We start from the raw sequence: 12,254 nt of genomic DNA, 5'->3' as shown, positions 1-12,254 counted from the left end.
AGGGTCCGTGCTCTTCCCACGGGAACGAGCCCATCTGTGACAAGTGAGGAAACCCATGATTTGTTTATTTCATTTGTTCACAATGTGATGCTCTATATGTGCAATTATTTACTGTGCAGTAAATTTCATCAATTCAGTTTTAAACATACCGATAGGAATGCATATATTTGCTTGCTGTTAAGCCTGTTATAGCTAGCATATGCCTCTTTTAAAGTTTTTTGATTGTTCAGTTGTTTGTAGTTAGCATATGTTCAGTTTCAAATGCTATCTTTGGTTGTTCGTAGTATGCCTTGTTTATTCCAGTTATTCACAACGTGATGTTCTATATGTGCAAGTATGAACTGTGCAATTCAATTTCATCAGTACCAGTTTCAATAATACCACTATGAATGACTACATTTGGTTGCTGCATCTTGTAGTTAACACGCCTTTCCATTTTTATTTAACCATAACCAGTGTATTTAGACCGGCACAATACTAGTTTGAATGACCATGTTTGCTTGTTAAATGTTAGGCCTATTGCAATTAGCACACCTTTCCACTTGTTTTGCTTTACTAGCGTGCTTAAACCTGCACACTGAAGCTATCTTTTGGAGATTATTTTGTCTGACATGTGTAATTTTGGTTGATGTTTAGCTTGTTGTGCTTAACATGCTTCTTGATGTACCTACGCAGGACAATTTTGGGAACGACTGCTGTTTTCCATCGAGGTTAGTTTCATCCCATGGGTTATATCTGCTCACTGTTCAGGATATCTGTAGCTGGTACCATATAGGCCGGCGGCTAATAAGGGACTAATCGGTGAATCGGAATTCTAACTGAATATATCTGCTACCCATTTTTCCTTAGGTTAACTAGGACCATATGTAATATATCTGAGGCTACATAGCAGCGTGCACTGTACTTAATGTCTAAATATGCAATCCTAGGCTACATAGCAACAAGGAAGAGTGTTACATTAATGTTCTAATGATGTCTAGATATACGTAGAAGAGCAGCAGCAACAACAGCAACAGCAACAACACAACCCTGTTTGGATACTCAACTTAGCTAGAGGTTAGAGTTAGTTTCTAGCTCATTACTAACCCTGAACTAACTCCATCCAAAGAGTTGTTTGGATGGCAGGCTTAGATTGACAATAAATGCACTAGGAGAACTAGCTCCAATTAGCACCAGGGTTAGATTGACAATAAATGCACCAGGAGAACTAGCTCCAATTAGCACCTCTTGGGTTGGATACTAGTTTTATTGGGTGGGTGATAGATGCAACTAGCTCAAACCAGCACTCATGTTTAGATATACTTTAGGGCTATTTGAGCCCGAACTAGCTCAAACTAACTGTAACCCGTGAATACAACAATGAATAATTTGTAAGAATGAACTAAACTCCTTTCGGCCCATAATATAAGATGTTAATTCATCCAATATGTGAGTATATTGGATGTTATAAGATACTACCTCCGTTCCTAAATATTTGTCTTTTTAGAGATTTCAAATGGACTACCACATACAGATGTATATAGACATATTATAAAAGAGTGTTGTACTACATCATTGTGTAATTGCGGTTTAGCTTCTAATATTAACTTGGTGCTTTTAGGTACATATGTCATTGGTAAAGATCCACGTTTCGACCCTTCCTGCATATGGGGCAATGAGATATCGATGAACCAGCATCAAGTGAGGAAGCTGATAAAGATTGTTAGTAAAATGGGTCCAAAGATGGCAATTAAACTATTTGTTTACATGTCATCCAAGACAACAACGAACTGCAGGATGGCAAGTAAGAACTCTGTAGCCTTCTTTTTACTGCCCATAGTGAGTTGTGTTAGATGACAATGTCTGAAATCTTATTCCTTTGCAGTGGTTGCCAAAGAAGTTTACTCAAGATTACCTCTCAAACTACATGATTGGTGGGCATGCAAAGGTTAAAGTATTTCTACCAAAACACGATGATTATCTGGATGTTTTCATGAAGACCGTGAAGGATGGGCGGTCGGCCATCACGAGGGGTTGGATTAGAGTCATGCGTGCCTTCTGCATGGAGGAGGGCACAATATGGGCCTTCCGCTTCACCTTGTTCAGCAACCAGAATATATTTCGCCTCTTTCTTTACCGTCTTTAATAGTACAAGTATACAACTGTGGTTCATCATTCTTTATTTGGTTCTTATGCATTTCTTGAACATATGTACCTATGAATCGAATAATACATTGGTTGTTTGAACCTGATGGATATGAATAAAGATGTAGCATACATTCAAATTCAAATCCAAATCCGGTACAATTTGGAAAAGCAGTAATTAAATTACGGTGAAATTACGCTCTCCATGTTGTTACGGCACACACAGTTGGTAAAACACAAACGTTTGCAATATGCACCATAATCCAAGATGGTTCACAGAGAGGAAATGTGTGCAAGCATGCACACAGTTGTCGTTTGCAAAGCGTGTGCGATGTCAGACAATATCAGAAACGGTGCGGGCAAACTAAATGTTTGTGTTAGTTGCCTTATTGTACACGATTTGCAACCATGAACTGTTTCTGATGAAGTATGCATTGTAAACGTTGCACCATAGAATAGCGTGTGCATAGTTGTCGTGTACGACAATGTTACGACGGTCCGACGTTTTGTAATCCTGTCCGACACTCGTATGACGATTAGCTAATCTTCTTAACGGTGAACCGTTTGTGATGGGCCGCACATCATACATGTTCTATAATAGTGAACCGTTTGTGATGGGCCGCGCATCATAAATGTAGCACCACAGAATACCGACTGCGATGGCAATGCGAGCAGAAACGAGTAGGAGTACTGTAGGGGCCCTATCCCCGACGGTTTCTGGGTCGTGTGGGAAGGACCCCCCTATCGCCCACACTCACTTGGTAACGGTTCCAAATGCCGTCGCAGAAAGGGGTTTTAAACTGTTTGTTTAGGACCAACACACACCAGTGTATGTTTTTTCTTTCCTCTTTTTTTACTTGCAGGTCATGTTCCCCATGTTCTAGGATCTTGCACCACACAACGCAGATGACAAGTGTGGTCACCACTATGCTATTTGCCTTGACCTGAAGAACCAACGATTTGAGGTGCTTGATTCAATTCGTCCAGGAGATGACGTAGACCTTACTACACATGCTGAATTCTTCATCAACAACCTGAAAGAGACATGGAACCGTCATTACGAAAACTCAAAGGTCCAGATCAGTCATTTTCCAATTGAGTATGTCACGACTGCGAAGCAAGGAAATGGGTAATTACTATCTTTATCATGTGTCCTCCACATCAATTTTAAACCTTTTCACCTCTTCATCAAAGTTTATCATATTTTTCTGTTGGCATGAGTTCACCTGTTTATTTTCCTTATAGGCATGACTTCGGCTTTCACACATTGGAATACCTTGCAAAGTGGGAAGGTTGACGGGTCCCTGTGATCACAGCTCCAATGGTCGTCGAGCTCCGTAAAGTATACACATGGAACTGGTTGATGAATGAAGATTTGAACATGCGGGCTAATGCGCGGGAGTTCATAGAGGGAGCTATCAAAACCGCCAACAAGAAGTACGAGTTATCACGTGATGCTCCATACGCATGCCTACCTTATATTCTATGGCTGAGGAATGTAAGGTATCACCTTGTTCTTTAAAACTATGTCTGTGTGCTATAGTATATAGTGGTGGCGTGTGTGTGCCATTGAATATTTGTAATATAAGTGTGGATCTAAACCTGCTTATGTGTGACAACAACTATGTTTACGTTCACTACTATTATGTGTTTGTGATTATGAGTACCAGTTGGGTGTTTGCATGCGTTTATGATGCCTGAAACATGGCAAATATAGTTGATCAGGCACGATTAGTGAAAGTAATCGTTTCGTTTTGTTTTTGGGTTTTTTGCATTGATAACTGTATCGGTTAACATGGTAGGTCATAAGCAATTGTTCTCTCTCATGTTTTTGCACGTCATCATTTCAACTAGTTCGTTCAGAGTATGTATACAATACAATATGCGTGAAACAAAAATGCGTGGACCGAAAACGGAAATGTACACGATGGCAGATTCAGTAGCAATTATATGGCAGATTCGATAGAAGCTGCATGGCAGATTTAGTAGAACCTACATGGCATTTTTTAGTCATGCATACATGGCATTTTCTTCAAATTATGTTGACCACCAACAGTCATTCTCGCATTTTTAAAATCTTGACCATCTACTTACAGAATTGTCACCAACACCTAAGTTATAATCCTCGAGAGATGCTTAAGGATTGCCTGTTCCTTTCTTTGCTTTGTTGTGCTTTGCTTGAATTTCCAACTCCGATTTGTATCTCACCTCTTTTGGACGCCCTATTGTGATGGAACGCGGCGGGTTCCTGACCTGGGTTTGCATGCTTGCTGTTCCAGACCCTACCTCCAAGTTTTCAAAGGATGGACCCGTGGATGAAGGCACACTTTAGGTGTGGGGGAACCTGTGTAAGGCTTCTTCAGCGTTCCTCTTTTTGATCTCATCAAGCTCTCTTTTCAGGGCCTTCCTCTGTTTTTCTGCCACCCTCACTGTCTCATCACTCTTGCATGCTTCATCTATTAGTTCAACGTAGTTCTTGGGTAATACAACGTGCCTCACGACTTCCTTGGTTTCCTCTGGTCTGTCATCATGCACAGCCAAAACTGCATTTGATATTTGTGGCCCCAACCCATCGTCAGCATCCCAAGTCCATCGCCGTTGTATGAAATGGCGGGGCAATCGCGTGACCACGTGCATGTCCATTATTTTGAGTATGTGGCAGCACACAATCCTGTCCCGTTTGAATTTGCAGCATTGGCAGTAGTATTTGCCTTCGTTTATCGAGGCCTTCACAAAGTAGTTTCTTTCCTTGTCCGGGCTTCAGGTTCTGAATCGGACATGCCCATCAGAGAATAGACCTTGAACGTATGTTCGTCAACCTGGTAAGCTGTGTACATGCTGGCATGCTTTATTTCTTCCTGAAATCTGCATGTTTTTGTGCTCATTAAACTCGTATATGATGCTTTTAGCACCTTATGTTGAGGTAGGTCACAACATAGCAAACGTATTAAAATCATTTATGGCATGGAATGCCTTCTTTTTCCACATTTTTTTGGATTGTTTGTTTCCATATGGCAACTGCATGACATTTAACATGGCAACTGCATAACTTTAACATGGCAAATGCAGTTTATTTCACATGGCAACTATAGTTCATTTCACATGGCAAATGCAGTTTTGTCTCGCGTGGCAACTACATATCACTTAAAATGTCAACTACTGTTCATTACACATGGCAACTACATTTCAACACACATGGCAACTACAGTTCATTTCACATGGCAACTACAGTTTATGCTTATAATGTAATCAGTGGCTACTTTTTCAATAGATCAGCATGTCAAAAAGTTGGCAAGTACATTGCATTATACATGGCAACTACTATCTTCATGGTAGTGCAAATAAGACGGTAAGATAATCCACTTACTTGTTAAAAATCTTGTTGGTGTATATCTTGCTCATCTGCCTCTCCATCGGTAAATATGTTAGCAATTTAGGCTGCTTGAGCGCGGTGTTGGCTTCTTGCTGTAGCTCAGTGATACGTCCATTTTGCATCATGTTTTTATATTGATATTTATTGCATTATGGGCTATTATTACACACTATGTCACAATACTTATGCCTATTCTCTCTTATTTTACAAGGTTTACATGAAGAGGGAGAATGCCGACAGCTGGAATTCTGGGATGGAAAAGGAGCAAATATTAGAGACCTATTCTGCACAACTCCAAAAGTCCTAAAACTCCACGGAAGTTATTTTTGGAAATAATAAAAAATACTGAGCGAAGAAAATACCAGAGGGGGCCCACACCCTGGACATGAGGGTGGGGGTGCGCCCTACCCCCTGGGCGCGCCCCTGCCTTGTGGGCCCCTGGTGGCCCTCGGGTGCCCATCTTATGCTATATGAAGTCTTTCGTCCGAGAAAAAATCATAAGCAAGCTTTCGGGAAGAAACTCCGCCGCCACGAGGCGGAACCTTGGCGAAACCAATCTAGGGCTCAGGCAGAGCTGTTCTGCCGGGGAAACTTCCCTTCGGGAGGGGGAAACCATCGCCATCGTCATCACCGACGCTCCTCTCATCGGGAGGGGGCTAATAAATATTTTCAACATCTTAACCAGCACCACTCCTCTCAAACCCTAGTTTATCTCTTGTATCCAATCTTTGTCCCAAAGCCTTAGATTGGTACCTGTGGGTTGCTAGTAGTGTTGATTACTCCTTGTAGTTGATGCTAGTTGGTTTATTTGGTGGAAGATTATATATTCAGATCCATTATGCATATTAATACCCCTCTGATTATGAACATGAATGTGATTTTTGAGTATTTACGTTTGTTCCTAAGGACATGGGAGAAGTCTTGCTATTAGTAGTCATGTGAATTTGGTATTCGTTCGATATTTTGATGAGATGTATGTTGTCTCTCCTCTAGTGGTGTTATGTGAATGTCGACTACATGACACTTCACCATTGTTTGGGGCTAGAGGAAGGCATTGGGAAGTAATAAGCAGATGATGGGTTGCTAGAGTGACAGAAGCTTAAACCCTAATTTATGCGTTGCTTCGAATGGGGCTGATTTGGATCCATATGTTTCATGCTATGGTTCGGTTTACCTTAATACTTCTTTTGTAGTTGCAGATGCTTGCAATAGGAGTTAATCATAAGTGGGATGCTTGTCCAAGTAAGGTCATCACCCAAGCACCGGTCCACCCACATATCAAATTATCAAAGTACCAAACGCGAATCATATGAACGTGATGAAAACTAGCTTGACGATAATTCCCATGTGTCCTTGGGAGCGTTTTCCTTCATATAAGAAATTGTCCAGGCTTGTCCTTTGCTACAAAGAGGATTGGGCCATCTTGCTGCACTTTATTTACACTTGTTACTTGTTACCCGTTACAAATTACCTTATCACAAAACTATCTGTTATCGATAATTTCAGTGCTTGCAGAGAATACCTTACTGAAAACTGCTTATCATTTCCTTCTGCTCCTCGTTGGGTTCGACACTCTTACTTATTGAAAGGACTACGATAGATCCCCTATACTTGTGGGTCATCAAGACTCTTTTCTAGCGCCGTCACCGGGGAGTGAAGCGCCTTTGGTAGGTGGAATTTGGTAAGGAAAAATTTATATAGTGTGCTGAAATTTACTGTCACTTGTCACTATGGAAAGTAATTCTTTGAGGGGCTTGGTCAGGGTATCTTCACCCCGACTGGTAGAGCAAATAGTTGCTCCTCAACCTACTGAACCTACTGAAAATATTTACTTTGAAATTCCTTCGGGTATAATAGAGAAACTGCTAGCTAATCCTTTTGCAGGATATGGAACATTGCATCCCGATTTACACTTAATCTATGTGGATGAAGTTTGTGGATTATTTAAGCTTGCAGGTATGCCCGATGATGTTATCAATAAGAAGGTCTTCCCTTTATCTTTGAAGGGAGATGCATTGACATGGTATAGGCTATGTGATGATATGGGATCATGGAACTACAAATGATTGAAATTGGAATTTCATCAGAAGTTTTATCCTATGCATCTTGATCGTGATCGTAATTCTATATATAAGTTTTGGCCTCGCGAAGGAAAGCATCCTCAGTGGGGAGGCTTAAGTCAATGTTATATTCATGCCCCAATCATGAGCTCTCAAGAGAAATGATTATTCAAAATTTTTATGCTCGGCTTTCTGACAACAATCGCTCCATGCTCGATACTTCTTGTACTTGTTCTTTTATGATGAAGACTATTGAATTTAGATGGGATTTATGGGAGAAAATTAAACGCAACTCTGAAGATTGGGATCTCGATGAAGGTAAGGAGTTAGGTATGACACCTAAGTTTTATTGTGTTAAATCTTTTATGGATACTGATTTTTTTCATAAGTTTAGCACTAAATATGGACTTGACTCTGAGATAGTAACTTCTTTCTGTGTATCTTTTGCTGCTCGTGTTGATCTCCCTAAGGAGAAGTGTTTTAAATATAATCCTCCCGTTGAAGTAAAAGTTGTTGCACCTATTAAAGTTGAAGAAAAGACTATCACTTATAATGATCATATTGTTCCTACTACTTATGTTGAGAAACCACCTTTCCCTATAGAATAAAGGATCATGCTAAAGCTTCAACTGTGGTTCATAAAAGTAATGTTAGAACTTATGCACCCCCTGAGCAAGTTAAAGTTGAACCTAATATTGCTATTGTTAAAGATCTCTTGGCTGATAATATTGATGGGCATGTTATTTACTTTTGTGATGAAACTGCTAGAATTGCTAAACCTGGTCCTAAAGATAAACATAGACCTGTGGTAGGCATGCCTGTTATTTCTGTTAAAATAGGAGATCATTGTTATCATGGCTTGTGTGATATGGGTGCTAGTGCCAGTGCAATACGTCATACCTTATACAAAGAAATTATGCATGATATTGCACCTGCTAAGATAGAAGATATAGATGTTACCATTAAGATTGCTAATAGAGATACTATATCACCGATTGGGATTGTTAGAGATGTTAAAGTTTTGTGCGGGAAGGTTAAATATCCTGCCGATTTTCTTGTTCTTGGTTCCCCACAAGATAGTTTTTGTCCCATTATATTTGGTAGACCCTTCTTGAACACTGTTAATGCTAAGATAGACTACGAAAAGGATGTTGTTACTATTGGTTGGGATGATATGTCTCATGAGTTTACTTTCTCTAAGTTTCGTAGACAACCCCGTGATGAGGAATTGCCTAGTAAAGATGAAATTATTGGTCTCTACTTCTATTGTCGTGCCTCCTAGTGATCCTTTAGAACAATATTTGCTAGACCATGAAAATGATATGTTTATGAATGAAAGAAGGGAAATAGATGAAGTATTCTTTAAACAGGGACCCATTCTGAAACACAATTTGCCTGTTGAAATCCTAGGGGATCCTCCTCCACCCAAGGGTGATCCCGTGTTTGAGCTCAAACCATTGCCTGATAATCTTAAATATGCTTATCTTGATGAAAAGAAGATATATCCTGTTATTATTAGTGCTAACCTTTCAGAGCATGAAGAAGAGAAATTATTGAAAACTCTGAAGAAGCACCATGCTGCTATTGGATATACTCTTGATGATCTTAAGGGCATTAGTCCCACTCTATGTCAATACAAAATAAATTTGGAGAAAGACGCCAAACCAGTTATTGATCACCAACGATGGCTAAATCCTAAGATGAAAGAAGTGGTAAGAAAGGAAATATTAAAGCTCCTTGAGGCAGGTATAATTTACCCCGTTGCTGATAGCCAGTGGGTAAGTCATGTCCATTGTGTCCCTAAGAAGGGAGGTATTACTATCGTTCCTAACGATAAACATGAATTGGTTCCACAAAGAATTATTATAGGCTATAGGATGGTAATTGATTTCCGTAAATTAAATAAAGCTACTAAAAAGGATCATTACCCCTTGCCATTCATTGATCAGATGCTAGAAAGATTACGCAAACACACACATTTTTGCTTTCTAGATGGTTATTCTGGTTTCTCTCAAATACCTGTGTCAGCTGATGATCAAGCAAAGACCACTTTTACTTGCCCTTTCGGTACTTTTGCTTATAGACTTATTCCTTTTGGTTTATGTAATGCACCTGATACCTTTCAAAGATGCATGATGGCTATATTCTCTGACTTTTGAGAAAAGATTCGTGAGGTTTTCATGGATGATTTCTCTGTTTATGGATCCTCTTTTTATGATTGCTTGAGCAACCTTAATCGAGTTTTGCAGGGATGTGAAGAAACTAATCTTGTCTTGAATTTGGAGAAATGCCACTTTATGGTTAATGAAGGCATTGTCTTGGGGCATAAAATTTCTGAAAGAGGTATTGAAGTTGATAAAGCTAAAGTTGATGCTATTGAAAAGATGTCGTGTCCTAAGGACATCAAAGGTATAATAAGTTTCCTTGGTCATGCCGGTTTTTACAGGAGGTTCATTAAGGACTTCTCAAAAATTTCTCGGCCTCTGACTAATCTATTACAAAAAGATATTCCTTTTGTCTTTGATGATGATTATGTAGAAGCGTTTGAAATACTTAAGAAAGCATTGATTTCTGCACCTATCGTTCAGCCACCTGATTGGAATTTACCTTTTGAAATTATGTGGGATGCTAGTGATTATGTTGTAGGTGTTGTTCTAGGGCAAAGGGTTGACAAGAAATTAAATGTTATTCAATATGCTAGTAAAACTCTAGACAATGCCCGGAGAAATTATGCTACTACAGAAAAGGAATTCTTAGCAGTTGTTTTTGCTTGTGATAAGTTCACACCTTATATTGTTGATTCGAACGTAACTATTCACACTGATCATGCTGCTATTAAATACCATATGGAAAAGAAAGATGCTAAGCCTAGACTTATTAGATGGGTTCTCTTGCTACAAGAATTTGATTTGCATATTATTGATAGAAAGGGAGCTGAGAACCCCGTTGGAGACAACTTGTCTAGGTTAGAGAATGTTCTTGATGACCTTCTACCTATTGATGATAGTTTCCCTGATGAACAATTAGCTATCATAAATGCTTCTCGTACTACTCCATGGTATGCTGATTATGCTAATTACATTGTTGCTAAATTTATACCACCTAGTTTCACATACCAGCAAAAGAAAAAGTTTTTCTATGATTTAAGACATTACTTTTGGGCCGAAATGTCACGGATGTCACGGTATGCTGATTTAAACTTCTGGGATGACCCACACCTTTATAAAGAAGGAGTCACTACAAAAAAAAGACACATCCATGACATATTGGGCCGAACGAATTTTTTTTCTGTCATACATATGACACTTCTATGACGATAATTGTGACAAAACCCGGTATCATCATAGATGTGGTGGGCTCCTACTTCTATGACAAAAAATCATGACAGAAAATGGGCTTTTCGTCCTGGGCGGGCCAGAGACGCAGCTGCATGATATTGTTTGGGCCGTCCATGACGGAAAAAACCATGGTAGAAGCGAGGGGGAGGAAAATTTCGGGGAGTTCCCGGTTACGGTGGGAGGTCGGGGGCCGAGCGATGCATGCTTCTCTCATACACGTACGTGTGTGTGTGCGAGGCGTTGGCTCTAACTGAACCCGAGCGAGGCGTTGCGCCCTAACTGAACCCGAGCGACTGCACTGCAGGCTACGCGTTACTGAACCCGAGCGATCGATCAATGGCTGCTAACTGAACCCGATCGAGCGTTTCCTTCGCTACTGCTACTAACTGAAGCCGATCGATGGGATGAACCATTGCGGGGGGGTTTGGATGAACAGTGAGCAGTGGCATTGCCTCTGGATGAACAGGACCCCGTGGTGTGGTGGAGGGCTGGATGAACAATAGACGGTGGAGGGGTGCCCGTGGAGGGGTGGATGAACAGGACCCCGTGGTGTGGAGGGCTGGATGAACAGTAGACGATGAAGGGGTGGTTGAACAGGAGCCCATGGTGTGGAGGGCTGGATGAACAGTAGACGGTGGAGGGTGCCCGTGGAGGGGTGGTTGAACAAGACCCCGTGGTGTGGAGGGCTGGATGAACAGTAGACGGTGGAGGGGTAGTTGAACAGTAGCCGGTGGAGTAGCGCGCGGTGGAGGCTGGATGAACAGGAGCTCGTGGAGGCTGGATGAACAGGAGCCCGTGGAGGCTGGATGAATAGGAGCCCATGGAGGCTGGAGGAGGTCAACGGTGTAGATGAACAGTATCCCGTGGAGTCCCGTTTTGCGGTACGCCACACCCCTCCCGATGAACAGGACCCCCGTTTCGACCGTAGCGCTCCAACACAAGTCCGTTTCCTCCATTTTGCGGTACGCCACACCCCTGCTGATCAACAGGACCCCCATTTCGACCGTAGGAGGTCCGTTTCCTCCGTTTTGCGGTACGCCACACCCCTCCCGATCAACAGGACCCCCGTTTCGACCGTAGGAGGTCCGTTTCCTCTGTTTTGCGGTACGCCACACCCCTCCCGATCAACAGGACCCATGTTTCGACCGTAGGAGGTACGTTTCCTCCGTTCTGCGGTATGACAGGCCTTGTTTCCATCGCCTGTTCCGTCCAAGCCCTCCCGATGAACACGACCTCGCATTCCGTTGCCTCCTCATGAACACGACGATGACGATGTTTCTCCGTTCCGACCCAGCCATCTACACGAGCCCTCGCCATACGTATGCGCGAGTAGGCGTTCGAGACCCCTCCCGTATGTAC

Source organism: Triticum aestivum, chromosome 4A (genome assembly GCF_018294505.1).
Source record: "Triticum aestivum cultivar Chinese Spring chromosome 4A, IWGSC CS RefSeq v2.1, whole genome shotgun sequence".
NCBI lineage: Eukaryota > Viridiplantae > Streptophyta > Magnoliopsida > Poales > Poaceae > Triticum > Triticum aestivum.
Note: the sequence above shows the minus strand (reverse complement) of the source record.